Here is a 12,573-nt window from a genome sequence, read left to right as displayed (position 1 = left end):
GTCATTCGGCTCATTACAGAGGACCATCCAGGCAGAAAACCATATTTTTATTTTTAATGTTGCCTTTTTATATTTGTGTTGTATTTGTGCTGATAAATAAATAAAGGGAGACCAGTATAGATCTATTTCAAGCTATTTAGCTCTCATCAGCTAGCCATACCCTTACTGGGATATATATGGAAAGAGAACCAGTTAATTAAGAAAGACTAGAAGTAGCCTGGAAAGGTGGATATTAGGACATTAGGACAGTAAAATGGAAAATGAGCTGAAGCATACTAAAAACAAAAGAACTTATTCAGCTAAGTCTCAAATAATTAAATAAATAAAACAGAAGAGGATAGCAACGGTATACCAGCAGCTCAATGAAGGAAGGAAAATACCAACAGCGTCTTGATTACTATTTACAATCATTTAGTCTTTTCCAACAAGTTAAGTATTCCATTTGATGGTTGTAAACACCAAGAAGAAGGCGAAAGACTAAAGCTTGAGGCTTAGAGAATGATGGTCAGGGAAAAAAACCTATTTCCTCTGAATGAGTAAATGTTGTTGTATCTCCAGAATTACTCTGAAGAAACTGACGGCCTGAACTTATGTAATAGCTGAGAAATTTTGGAGACATGGTAAAGTACAGGATAACTGGAAATGAACAACGTTGTTCCTATCTTCAAAAATGGTGAAAAATGAAGATTCAGACTAGTCAGTCTGATAATGGGAGCTTCTAAAGCAGATAGTGATTGCCTCCCTGTAGAGTCACCGAGGAGGCCCTGTAGCAAATGTTTAGAAGCCCTTAGGTAAACAGAAGCATTCTTTAAGTCCTAGGAAGTGAGACAGAATTAAGAGACTCAGGATGACTCACTCAAGTATAATAGCAATAGAAGACTTATAGGCAGTCCATATACATACTCTTCAGGTTATAAGAGCAATTGGGACTAGGATTACTATCACTAAGTGGTTGTAAATATGATATCATGTGACATCATGTGACCACAACGCTTAATGGAAATCCTGGTTGCTGTCTTAGCTCCAGGGCCATATGGTTTGATAAGCAGGAAGAGGTGAGAATTTTGGTCAAAAAACCCCTGAATCCTCTGAAGAGAGGGTGATCAAATTGAAAACAGTTAACCCTGAGAAAATTGATGTAAAATATAAACACGCTCTCCAAATATCTGAAAGGATGTATATAAAAGATGGTCAAAACTTGTTCTCTATTGTTCCAGAATTTAGGACACAAAGTTATAGACAACTGAAAAGAAGATTCTGAATGTATATTAGAACACATTAAGAGCAATTTGACCATGAAACAATTACTCACACAGTGGGTGGAGTACTCTTCATTGGAAGTGTTCAAGTGGAGACTAAACAGCCATCTAATAGAGATGGTTTAATTTGATTTTTGCATTAAGCAGGAATTGGACTTAATGATCTAAATGACTGGTTCTGACCATAAAATTCTGTAATTCAGAGCTGAGGAGTTTCTCAGAGGCATCTGAGTGGTTTCCGTTAAAATGCAGTTTTGGACGAAAAAGATGTAGGAATATTTCATTAAAGCAATTATGACATTCTCTTTCTAAATTAACCTTTCAGATCATTAATGTCTTCAAACTGTCTTTCTAATTGCATTATTTTCTTTTATCTTGTCTAATTTTGGGGGTAATCTATCCAGAACAGATGCACCTATTTTGGCAGAATTTTTATATTACTCTATAGAGACAGAGAAATAAATCCACCAGGAAGCATGCCTAATCTAAAAATTCTGGGAAGACATTAAAACAAGCAGGAGGAAGCTTCTCTACTCTCTTAAAGATAATTTAATATTTAGGAAGGGGCAGAGAAAATGTTAGGCAGTTGTTTCTGCGTTTCCATTCCAGCCAGGGGCCTGCTATAATGTTAATTTGTAATCTCCAAAAGAGATTGCTTTACAGATAGCTATAGATACAGATAAGATTATATGCTATGTAAAGTGTTAAAAACAATATTTAAAAAAATCAGAAACATTTACAATTCTCAGTTACAATCATTGACCTGTTAAAGGTTATATAAATTGGACCAGCAAAATTTCATTCCAATAGGTCTTCTCTGATCAATTTAGGGACAAGTTTAACTAAAGCTATGGGCAGACTAATTCAGAGCCTGTCCGTTACTAACGGGTAACGTTCCTTTGTAATAGCTGAGCTGCACTTTCTTCTCGATTAATCCAATTAGGCTTAATTATTTTTGGATAATTTATTTATTTATTTTACATATCTGCTTCATCTTATATTTATACAAAACCGCATTGCTGGAAAAAAAAAGGGGGGGGCGATATATGTGTAAAAAACTGGATTTCAACTTTAAATTTTACTATTTTGAGTCTGGCAGATACTCAAATATTCCATCGGTTAAAAGAAGAAAACGATGCATATTCTGATTCATTGATGATCAAGAGGATTTATTCCCCCCCCCCCAAAAGAGTTTCTTGTAATTTCAGCTTTATACCACACACCAATCCTGAATTCAATTCTGAATGTACGTGTGATTTAAATATATGAATTTGATTTTAATGTTTTATTAATTGTGATGCCTCTTTAGCAAATAGGTCTGAGAGCTAAGAATATTTTGTGCAGGAAGGACCTATGTATTTTGTAGGCTTCTGGCCTCTGCAAGGGACTAAAATGCCACTAATGGTACAGTAAATTGCATTTTCTCATTTGGAACAATGTAATAGATTTCTCTACAGAGTGATATATCATGCAACAATTAGGAGCCCTGGGGAATTAGATGACCATTTAAAATTTTATCAGCTTGTTTCAATAAACTGTTAATGTGACCCTAATGTTTGGGAAGCACTTTAATATAATCAGATTTTAGTTGTTCAATCTACTGGCATTAATGGCTAACTCATTAATCATGGCATTCTCATTGAGACCTTCAACTCTGTGCTAAGTTCAGTGGGGCCAGTTCTTGCAATAATAAAAACTACAGGCAATTTTGTATGAAGGAAACAAAAATAAAAACCCTTATTTCACAGGAAAATATTGTTTTGGTTGGTCTCCAGCAGCTGACTAGGTCAGTTAGTAATTCATTAAGGATTCTGAGGGAGAAATTCCCTCTACACTTTATATATTAGAAAATAACAAAATAAAGTGTATTTTCTTAACATTTTTTTCCAGAATTAGGCAATTAAATAGAAGCTATTAATACATCAGTCTTCTGTCCCAACATGGCTGAGGAGAAATGGTGAAAGGTAACTTATGTATTGTTTCATTTACACACACACACAGACACCACACACACACACACACACACACACACACACACACACACACACACAGCACAAAGCTAAAACAAATGTCACAATGCTCTGGAACTGGAAGCATTATTATACAGAATTGTTGAAAATGAAAACACTTTTGATTTTATTTGGTACTGGCCATGCTTGGTCAAGTTGGGCATTTTTTGTTTTTTTGCACCCTTCACATATCTCAAATAGCTTGCAAAGCTTTATCCCAACTGTATTGGGCTGCTTTATACCTTCCTCCTACTTTCCAGGTAAGTTCGGCTTTATGGCTAAAGCAGGACTAGAACTCACAGTCTCCTGTTTTTTAGCTTAGTACCTTAGCCACTAAAACAAACTTACTTACTTACTTACTTTCTTTCTTTCTTTCTTTCTTTCTTTCTTTCTTTCTTTCTTTCTTTCTTTCTTTCTTTTTCTTTTCTTTCTTTCTTTTTCTTTCTTTCTTCATTCATTCATTCATTTATAATCATTGTACATACTGCATATTAAAATGTATTTAATATACATGTTGTATATTAAAATGGCTAAATTAATGAAGCAATTCAATGGAATGTTCCTCTGTTTGGTTGCATTTTTTTAAAAAAATGTTTCTGTTTGAAATGATCATATAATTTCAGGCTATTGTTCTAAACCTCTTTAGTTAGTATCTTATGGGGAATAATAGATTAGCTTGATTTAAATATTTTGATTCCCCATACTTTTTGGATGTCATATAAGGCAGTCTTCTCTACCTGGAACCCATCAGATGAAAACACCAATTTCTAGCTATATGTAACAGAGATATACTTTAATAAAAAGGTAATTTAAATAATAATAAGGTAGTTGTCTTTATTTAAAAGTAGGATCTCGCTATATGTAAAGCCATTTTAACTGTTGTTGAAATCCTAATATTTTTGCAAATAATAATGTACCCTTTATAACTCAGATGTCTTATATTGAGGAATATTATATTAATGAATTGGGTCTGATTTGGATTTTAGGCATCTTTAACAGCAATGGAAGAATTCATTTTAAAAACTGATTTTGAAGAGCTTTAGATTTCTCTAATGATACTGCAATCTAAATTATGTAATGCAATATATAAATTATTTACAGTACTGTCAGAATTGACTAATGCATATTTAGTCTACAAAGACAATTAAGTAAATAACCAATGTCAGGAAAAGTATTTTTATAGTGACCATTTGCATGGTAAACAGGCTTCAGAATTATAGGTTGGATAAAGGCTAACTTAAATCCTATTGATGCAATAGCTCGACTTTGGATCTAATCCAGTGCATTAAGTTAAGTCACTAATAGTACAAAACTGGGCATACTTTAGTCTCATTTTGTTAAAGTTGAAACTGGAAGTTCTAAACGAATAATCACTTGACGGGGAGATGGACAACATATAAATTTAATAAATAAATATTTATTAAATTAAAGTTGGCTCACTGATATATAACAGAATGTTATTCTTACTCTTTAGATAGGAAATCAACTTGATAAAAATAGAATGGACTTCAAATTTCAGAGTAAATTATGTAGCTAACAAATCAGATGAAATGGGCCCCCTAAATTTAAGGACTGACATGCCTCATATTTATTAATCCAGAGCTCAAAATAAATATGTTGTTTGATGCATGAATTTAGAAGAAAACTTCTGGGGGGCGGGGAACAAGCTCAAATGATTCAATGAATTGCAAGAAGACAACAAAACTAGTATCTCTGACTCAATTCCATTTGGATCATGGTATCTAAAAGTGGTGTTGTATATGAAAAATATTATTTATGAGAGAAATATCTGAGTAAATCTGAGAAGTATTGTTAGATCAAAAGTATGACAGCACTTGCTGGATGGCAATTTGAAGATGCAATGTTGGTAGACTGAAATACCATTCTTTGGAACTTCCTAGAATTTGGGGAATGATACTCCCAACACATCTAGAGAATACCAAGGTAGAGAAGGATATTTTATATGATTTCTTTTGGCATGTTTCAAGTTCTGCGGTTTCAGGAGCGCACGACACAACTGAAGAAGCAGAAAGATTAGTGAAAAGATGAATGTGAAAGAAGAGATGGACAATGCTCCAGGGAAAAGAAGAGATTTTAATTTAACCTGCACTCTTCTTCTATTTAAAAAAAAAACACTGTCCTCTGTATCAATGGCATGAGTGGGTTTTGAAGAGTGGACTAATATGATATACAACTTGAGTGCAATACATGACAGTTTTAGTGCACATTATCTGCAGTCCATCATGGAATAATGTGTCACATTAGCTGCTGGAGCCGTCCCGGTTTGATTTAGGTGACTTCATCTGAAGTTAGTGGACTACTTTGAACTACTTTGGTCAACTGACTCCTAGATTACATTGCTAGTGAATGTAGTTTGTTGTATGAGCATAAAAAAGCATTTAATTAAGTACAGGAAAGCTAAATTATGACAGGAAAGATATTCAAAACTTCAGAATTACACATCTTAAAAATTCGGCTTTTTAAAAAATGAAAATATTTCATATTAATAAAAATAGATTTAGAAGCAGGAAATGCAGCACTATGTCAAAACTGTCAGATAGATAGATGATAGATAGATAGATAGATAGATAGATAGATAGATAGATAGATAGATAGATAGATAGATAGATATGTATTTGTGTTACAACCCCTGGTATGCCTAAATATGGGAGGAAGGTCACTACTCCCTCTTTCTGTCCTTCGGCTCATCACAGAAGACCATGCAGGCAGAAAACCATTTTATTTTTATTTTAAATGTTGCCTTTTTATATTTGTGTTGTCATTTATTTATCAGTACAAATACAACATATATATATATATATATATATATATATATATATATATATATATATATATATATATATATATATATATATATATATATATATATAATATATAACATATATATATATATAATATGTTGTATTTGTACTGATAAATAAATGACAACACAAATATAAAAAGGCAACATTTAAAATAAAAATAAAATGGTTTTCTGCCTGCATGGTCTTCTGTGATGAGCCGAAGGACAGAAAGAGGGAGTAGTGACCTTCCTCCCATATTTAGGCATACCAGGGGTTGTAACACAAATACATATCTATCTATCTATCTATCTATCATCTATCTATCATCTATCTATCTATCTATCTATCTATCTATCTATCATCTATCTATCTATCTATCTATCTATCTGACAGTTTTGACATAGTGCTGCATTTCCTGCTTCTAAATCTATTTTTATTAATATGAAATATTTTCATTTTTTAAAAAGCCGAATTTTTAAGATGTGTAATTCTGAAGTTTTGAATATCTTTCCTGTCATAATTTAGCTTTCCTGTACTTAATTAAATGCTTTTTTATGCTCATATATATATATACTTTTCTTTCTGCAGTTATATCTTTGCGTACAAACAAGTTGTAATACTCATTAGCTGTTAGGTGAAGAGTAGACATAAATTTCCATAGTATTGACAAAAGATTGGGTTCCACAATAATGCCAAAAGGAACGGATTAACAACATAATAAAAAATTAATGAAGGCTGAAGGGGAAAAAAACTTGTTTAAGTAAAATGACTGTACTAGAAGGGCTTTATTTGCCAACTTCTGGTATTTATTTGTTTAAGCATCACGCTCACTGTTGTTGTTTTTTATTAGAATGCAATGCCACATTTTCATATCAGTCCCTTTGTCTCAGCCCCTTTCCATAACAGAAGTAGCTTAAAAGGGGCCTTCAGCTGATCTGCCTTTATCATAGTGTTTATCCAACACACTTTTTGGAACAGACAGGATCTAGCATACTTTACAGTGCTTGGATTGGTAGACATTGCTTTATGGAATAATTTTGTTCTGGCTGCAGGAGAAGCTGGACACTTGATATCTTCAGGGGCTTTTGCTGGAAAAATTCCCAAATGGCTCTTTATATCTTTGTAATTGAGTTAATTTTGGCAGTAACACTAGGTGCCATTGTGATGATTGCAAGCACACACCAATCTCAACTACTTAATTTTTACATATATGCTCTCTGTAGTTATTTCCTGACAATTTTTATATACTAGCCATAATGTCAGAAGTCCTTGGTCAATACAGGACTGCTATTCCCTTGCAAAGAATTGTGTCAGGCAGAAGCATCAGAACAGATCTCTCTTGTATCATCCTTTCCATGGATATTCAAGTTCAGAAATAGTTCTAATGATACATAAGAGGTATGGACAACAGACTGATAACAAGGAGAAGTCCCTTTCACTCTGCCCTGAACCTCCTCTTATTTTCTGTCACCTATTAATTGGACACTTGTCATTCTAAGTGCCAATCTAAAATAGCTCTTCACTGTTCCACTTCATTTTAGGGAGAGGGGTTAATAGTTATTTTCTCATTAATAGGTTATGGTTGGTGGGAGTGGAAAAGAATATGGGGAAATATCTTGATTTACAGCCTTTATTACTGTAACAGAGTCAAGATAACAATCGGGTCATCACAATTGATGCTGACTTTTCTGGTTGCTGAAAGGCTGATGGATATAACTTTAACTTGGTTATGGGGAAGCACTAATTTTAATAGAAACATAGGAGACAGGCTTATTATTATTATAAAACAACAGAATATTATTTAGGCCACTGAATTAAATTGATTTCCCAGTTTAGGAAACAAATTAAAACATTCCTGGTAAATGGCTTTCTAGTCTCTGCTTGAACATATACACTGAAGGCAACCCACACCATTTTGACAATTGATTGCATTGTTGCATTGTTCAAAGTGCTATGAAATCTGTTACTTTGATTTTTTTTCTTAATTAATCTGTACCTACACTCTGGAACGGTAGAGAACAATTCTTGGCTTTTCTCTCTCTTTTTCTTTTTGCAAGAAATTTTTATTTTTTATTAAACAAACACCACCAAAAAAAATTATCATCTTACATTACATCTTGTAGAAAGTGTGTCAATTGGTTACAATTAGCTTTAGTGCATCTCTTCCACAGTCATTACTTATATTCATATCAAATGTCAAAGATGAGTCTTACTATCAACATAGCATAGTTCTCATTTGACTGAAGTTATTTTAGTGTCATTTTGCCTAAAATAATCCACAACCAACTGATGGCATTTCATTAATTATTACAAAACTATCCAATAGCCTTGAGCCTTTATAACATATTCTAAATAAAGATTAGTTGACAAAGTTTTTAAGCCCTTTTCCCCCACAAATCACTGTTTACAATTTGTGTTCCTTTTGTTATGGTAGTGTACACACACACACACACACACATACATACATACATACATATATGCACTATATAATTATCTGTATCCCTTATCCTTATCATTCCATTATTAGTTGTTATAATTAATATTGGTTAACAGAAGATCCATTACTGTTTATATCCATTTTCTTCTCATCAAACCAACACATATGTGTACCTTATTGCCCTTATCAATTACTAATTTAACATAACAATCTAAAAGTTACTAAATTACTACTTACTAATTATAAAACTTAGTTAATATTTTGTTATCAACTTTCATATATCCAATCACATTACATCTTTATAACATATTCAAAATAAGAATTAATTAACAAAATTTCTAAACCTTTTTTCCCAAATCAGTTTGCAATTTAAATCCAAATTCCTTGTTAAACCAGTACGCACGTATGTACGTACGTACATACATACATACATACATACATACATACATATATATATATGTGTGTGTGTGTGTGTGTGTGTTGTATTTGTGCTGATAAATAAATAAAGGGAGACTGTTTATCAGCACAAATACAACACAAATATAAAAAGGCAACATTAAAAATAAAAATATGGTTTTCTGCCTGGATGGTTTTCTGTGATGAGCCGAAGGACAGAAGGAGGGAGTAGTGAGCTTCCTCCCATATTTGAGCATACCAGGGGTTGTAACACAAATACACACACACACACACACACACAACTACATCTCTTATCATTTCATTATTATTGTTGTGATTAATATTTGTTAACAAAATCATTTACGAAAATCCTTTATTATTTATATCCACTTTCTTCTAATCAAGCCAACACATATGTGTACCTTATTGCCCTTATCAATTATTTATTTAACATAACAATCTAAAAATTACTAAATTACTACTTACTAATTATAAGATTTAGTTAATTTTTTATCAACTTTCATATATCCAATAACATTACACCTTTATAACATATTCAAAATAAGAATTAATTAACAAAATTTCCAAGCCTTTTTTCCATGTCACTGTTTGCAATTTATATCCAAATTCCTTATATTGAATCAGTATGTATGTATGTATGCAGTGACGTGCGGTGAGGGTTATGGCTGGGGAGGCTGGTGACGTCATCAGGAAGGCGGGGAATGGGACCACGTGTGCAGCACACGTGGTCTCATTCTCCGCCTTCCTGAGTGAACATTAAGGGGACCGCAGCGTAGCATTGCTTCCTCCACCGGCACCAGTCCCTTTCACCCCGCTCAAGCCTTGCCGCCTGCAGCCACCGCCCGCCCTCGCTGCTCCTTTCGTTGCTTGCCCGCCCGCCTCTAAGGCACGCCAAAGCCTCCTTCGTCCCCCCCCAGCACACGCCCTTTTTATTTCCCGCGATACCCACCCCCCCATTTCGGGAAAGCTTTCCCCATTGCCTGGGGGGTGAGGGGGGCGGCTCCTCTCCCCCCACTCCCTCCGTCCCTGCCTCTCTCCTCAGCCCCAAAGCTCCGTCCGCGCGACTCACTTCCAAGGCGGTGGCTGCTCCATCCCACTCCGGCTCTGGAAGCGACCGAAGATCAGGCTGCGTCGCTCGCTCGCTCGCCGGACTGCTTCGGTGCCATTCTGGCTACCTCCGTCCATCCGCGCCTGGGAGCTGCAGAGGCAGAAATGTTGTCGGTGCCTCCGGATGACGAACTAGTCGCTTGCTTTCGTCATCAGGAGGCCGATAACATTTCTGCCTCCACAGCTCCCGGGCGCGGCCGGACGAAGGTAGCCAGAATGGCGCCGAGGCAGTCCGGTGGACGAGTGACCGAAGATCTCGCTGCCTTGCTCGCTCGCTCGTTCGCCCGCCGGACTGCTTCGGCGCCATTCTGGCTACCTTCGTCCGGTTGCGCCCGGGAGCTGCGGAGGCAGAAATGTTATCGGCCTCCCGATGACGAAAGCAAGTGACTGGTTCGTCATCCGGAGGCGCCGACAACATTTCTTCCTCCGCAGCTTCCGGGCACGGCCGGACGGATGTATATAATATTATATATATATAGTATATAATATTATATACTATTATTCCATGAAGAGAGGTGAGGCCCTGCCTCCCTTGCCTCTACTGACCACACGTCACTGTATGTATGTATGTATGTATGTATGTATGTATGTATGTATGTATGTATGTATGTGTATATATATATATATGTGTGTGTGTGTGTGTGTGTGTGTGATTAACTATATCTCTTATCATTTCATTATTATTATCATTAATATTTGTTAACAAAATCATTTATTACTTCTATTCAACTTCCTTATCTCCAGCCAACATAAATATGTATCTTGTTACCATTATCAACTATTTAACAAAGCAATCTAAAAATTACTAAATTCCTACTTACTAATCGCCAAACTTAGCTACTTTTTTATTAGCAACTTTCATATATTAACCTGTATCTTTCCAGAAGGCATATCGTCTTATTTCTTTTGCCATTTGTGGAGTTAATCTTCTGTTTATTTCCTTGGTAAAGTTTTTATAGACATCTCTCCGCACCTTGTTACTTGTTGCATCTCTCAGGTAATTTCGGCGCCCTCCATTTGCTACTTTAATTAATTTATCTTTGATTGTCAGTCGTGCTTCTAATAAGATTTCTCTCCTTAAAACCATCATTTTTTCTCTTTCTACTTCTTCTGTGCCTTGAGATTTGGGGTAGAGCTCCAGTCCATCAAATTCCCTTTTCCATACTCCCATTTTTTAGCTTTCAACCATTTTCACTCCACAAATCAAATCATTAGTTTTCTTATCTCTGTATTCATTTTTCTCTTCAATTTTTGGGACTCCATCTCCATCATTTTTTTCTAGTATAAATTCTATCTTCTTCTCAATTCTCCCAGTTACCTCCAATAAATTTTGAATTCCGTCCCAAATCTTTTTCAAAGTTAAAGTTTCCTCTTCTGAAAATTGATCCATGTTGCCAAATTGTAAATTACTGCCACTCTAGCTTTCAACACACACACACACACACACACAAACACACACACACACACATCTTAAACACAAAATCATTTGTAATCTTCACAAGAGGTTCCGTTTTTCCCCCTCTCCCAGTGCTTATAAGGCTCTCAAAGGACAGCTGTGTAAACATTTTGTGCCCTTGGCTCTTATCACTTTTAATTTCGAAACTTTGAAGTACAAAGCCAGTGAAATCAAAGGAGAAACAGGAATGAATGTGTGGTTTCAGAAACTCTAGCCTCTAGCCTCCGAGCGAAAGTATTGCTTCCTTTCACTCTCTGATGTTGTCTCAGGTTTAGGGGAAACAAAGTTCTTAAATGGAGTTTAATAACAAATAATAAAAGATTTTTGTTAGAGTAGAGAAGGAGATTTTAATCCTTAAGTTAAAAAATAAAGCAGGAAAAAGTCAAAGAAGAAAAACCAGTCTGTTCACTTTAAGAAGAGGAGAGAGAAAAAAAGTTGCGAGCACTTCAATCCACAAAGTGTAATTACAAAAGGGAAAAAAAAGCATACTAACCAAAACAATCCAATGTAGATCAATTCTGCCGATTACTTCTTCTGCTTAATAATTTAATTTAGCATAAAAACAGAAGATTTTTGGGGCAGTCTTTTTCAAAACAGAAAGGATTCCTCACCATATGGACACACTTTCTCTTTCCGTTTCCTTCCGTTCCGGAGCCATCCCAACTTCATCAACCTAGGCTTCCTTTTGTCGCCAGCTTGAAGGCCTTCTCTTGGATCGATCAGGGACTTTGCGGGGTCCCTGAGATCAGCAAGACGTGGTCTTCCTGTTCATCATCTCTTCGGGACGGTTTAGGTCCGATTGGACCACCCAGCGGCAAAAATATTGGCGGCAGTCTCGGAACATCGAGACCGCACGTCCGTACCATTGGGACGTTGGCTCCTCCTCCTTGGCTTTTTTCTCTTTTGATATCCTCAGATTGAAACCTGCAAGACCCACAGAGTGCAGTGGAACTTTCTCCCAAGTACAGAAAAACCGAATTAAGTATCAACTACTTTCAACAGTAGAAAACCTGTTAAATCTATTTTTAAAGAAACAAAACAAAATAAAGGGGAAAAAACATGCACGATGCTCAAATATAATAAA

The 12,573-nt window shown here is 35.4% G+C and overlaps 1 protein-coding gene across 1 annotated transcript in view; it reads left to right on the top strand.

Annotated features, from left to right (window-relative positions):
- The first annotated feature begins 3,149 nt into the window (after window positions 1–3,149).
- Window positions 3,150–12,573, top strand: part of TRIQK (triple QxxK/R motif containing) — a 75,029-nt gene continuing 65,605 nt past the window's right edge. The window contains exon 1 of the mRNA XM_081952804.1: window positions 3,150–3,223. The gene's annotated coding sequence lies outside the window, so the exon portion shown is untranslated. The remainder of the gene's footprint in view (window positions 3,224–12,573) is intronic.

Source organism: Natrix helvetica, assembly GCF_964273705.1.
Source record: "Natrix helvetica genome assembly, chromosome: 4".
Taxonomy (NCBI): Eukaryota; Metazoa; Chordata; class Lepidosauria; order Squamata; family Natricidae; genus Natrix; species Natrix helvetica.
The sequence above is the reverse complement of the archived record's forward strand: the minus strand, read 5'-3'. Positions and strand labels throughout refer to the sequence as shown.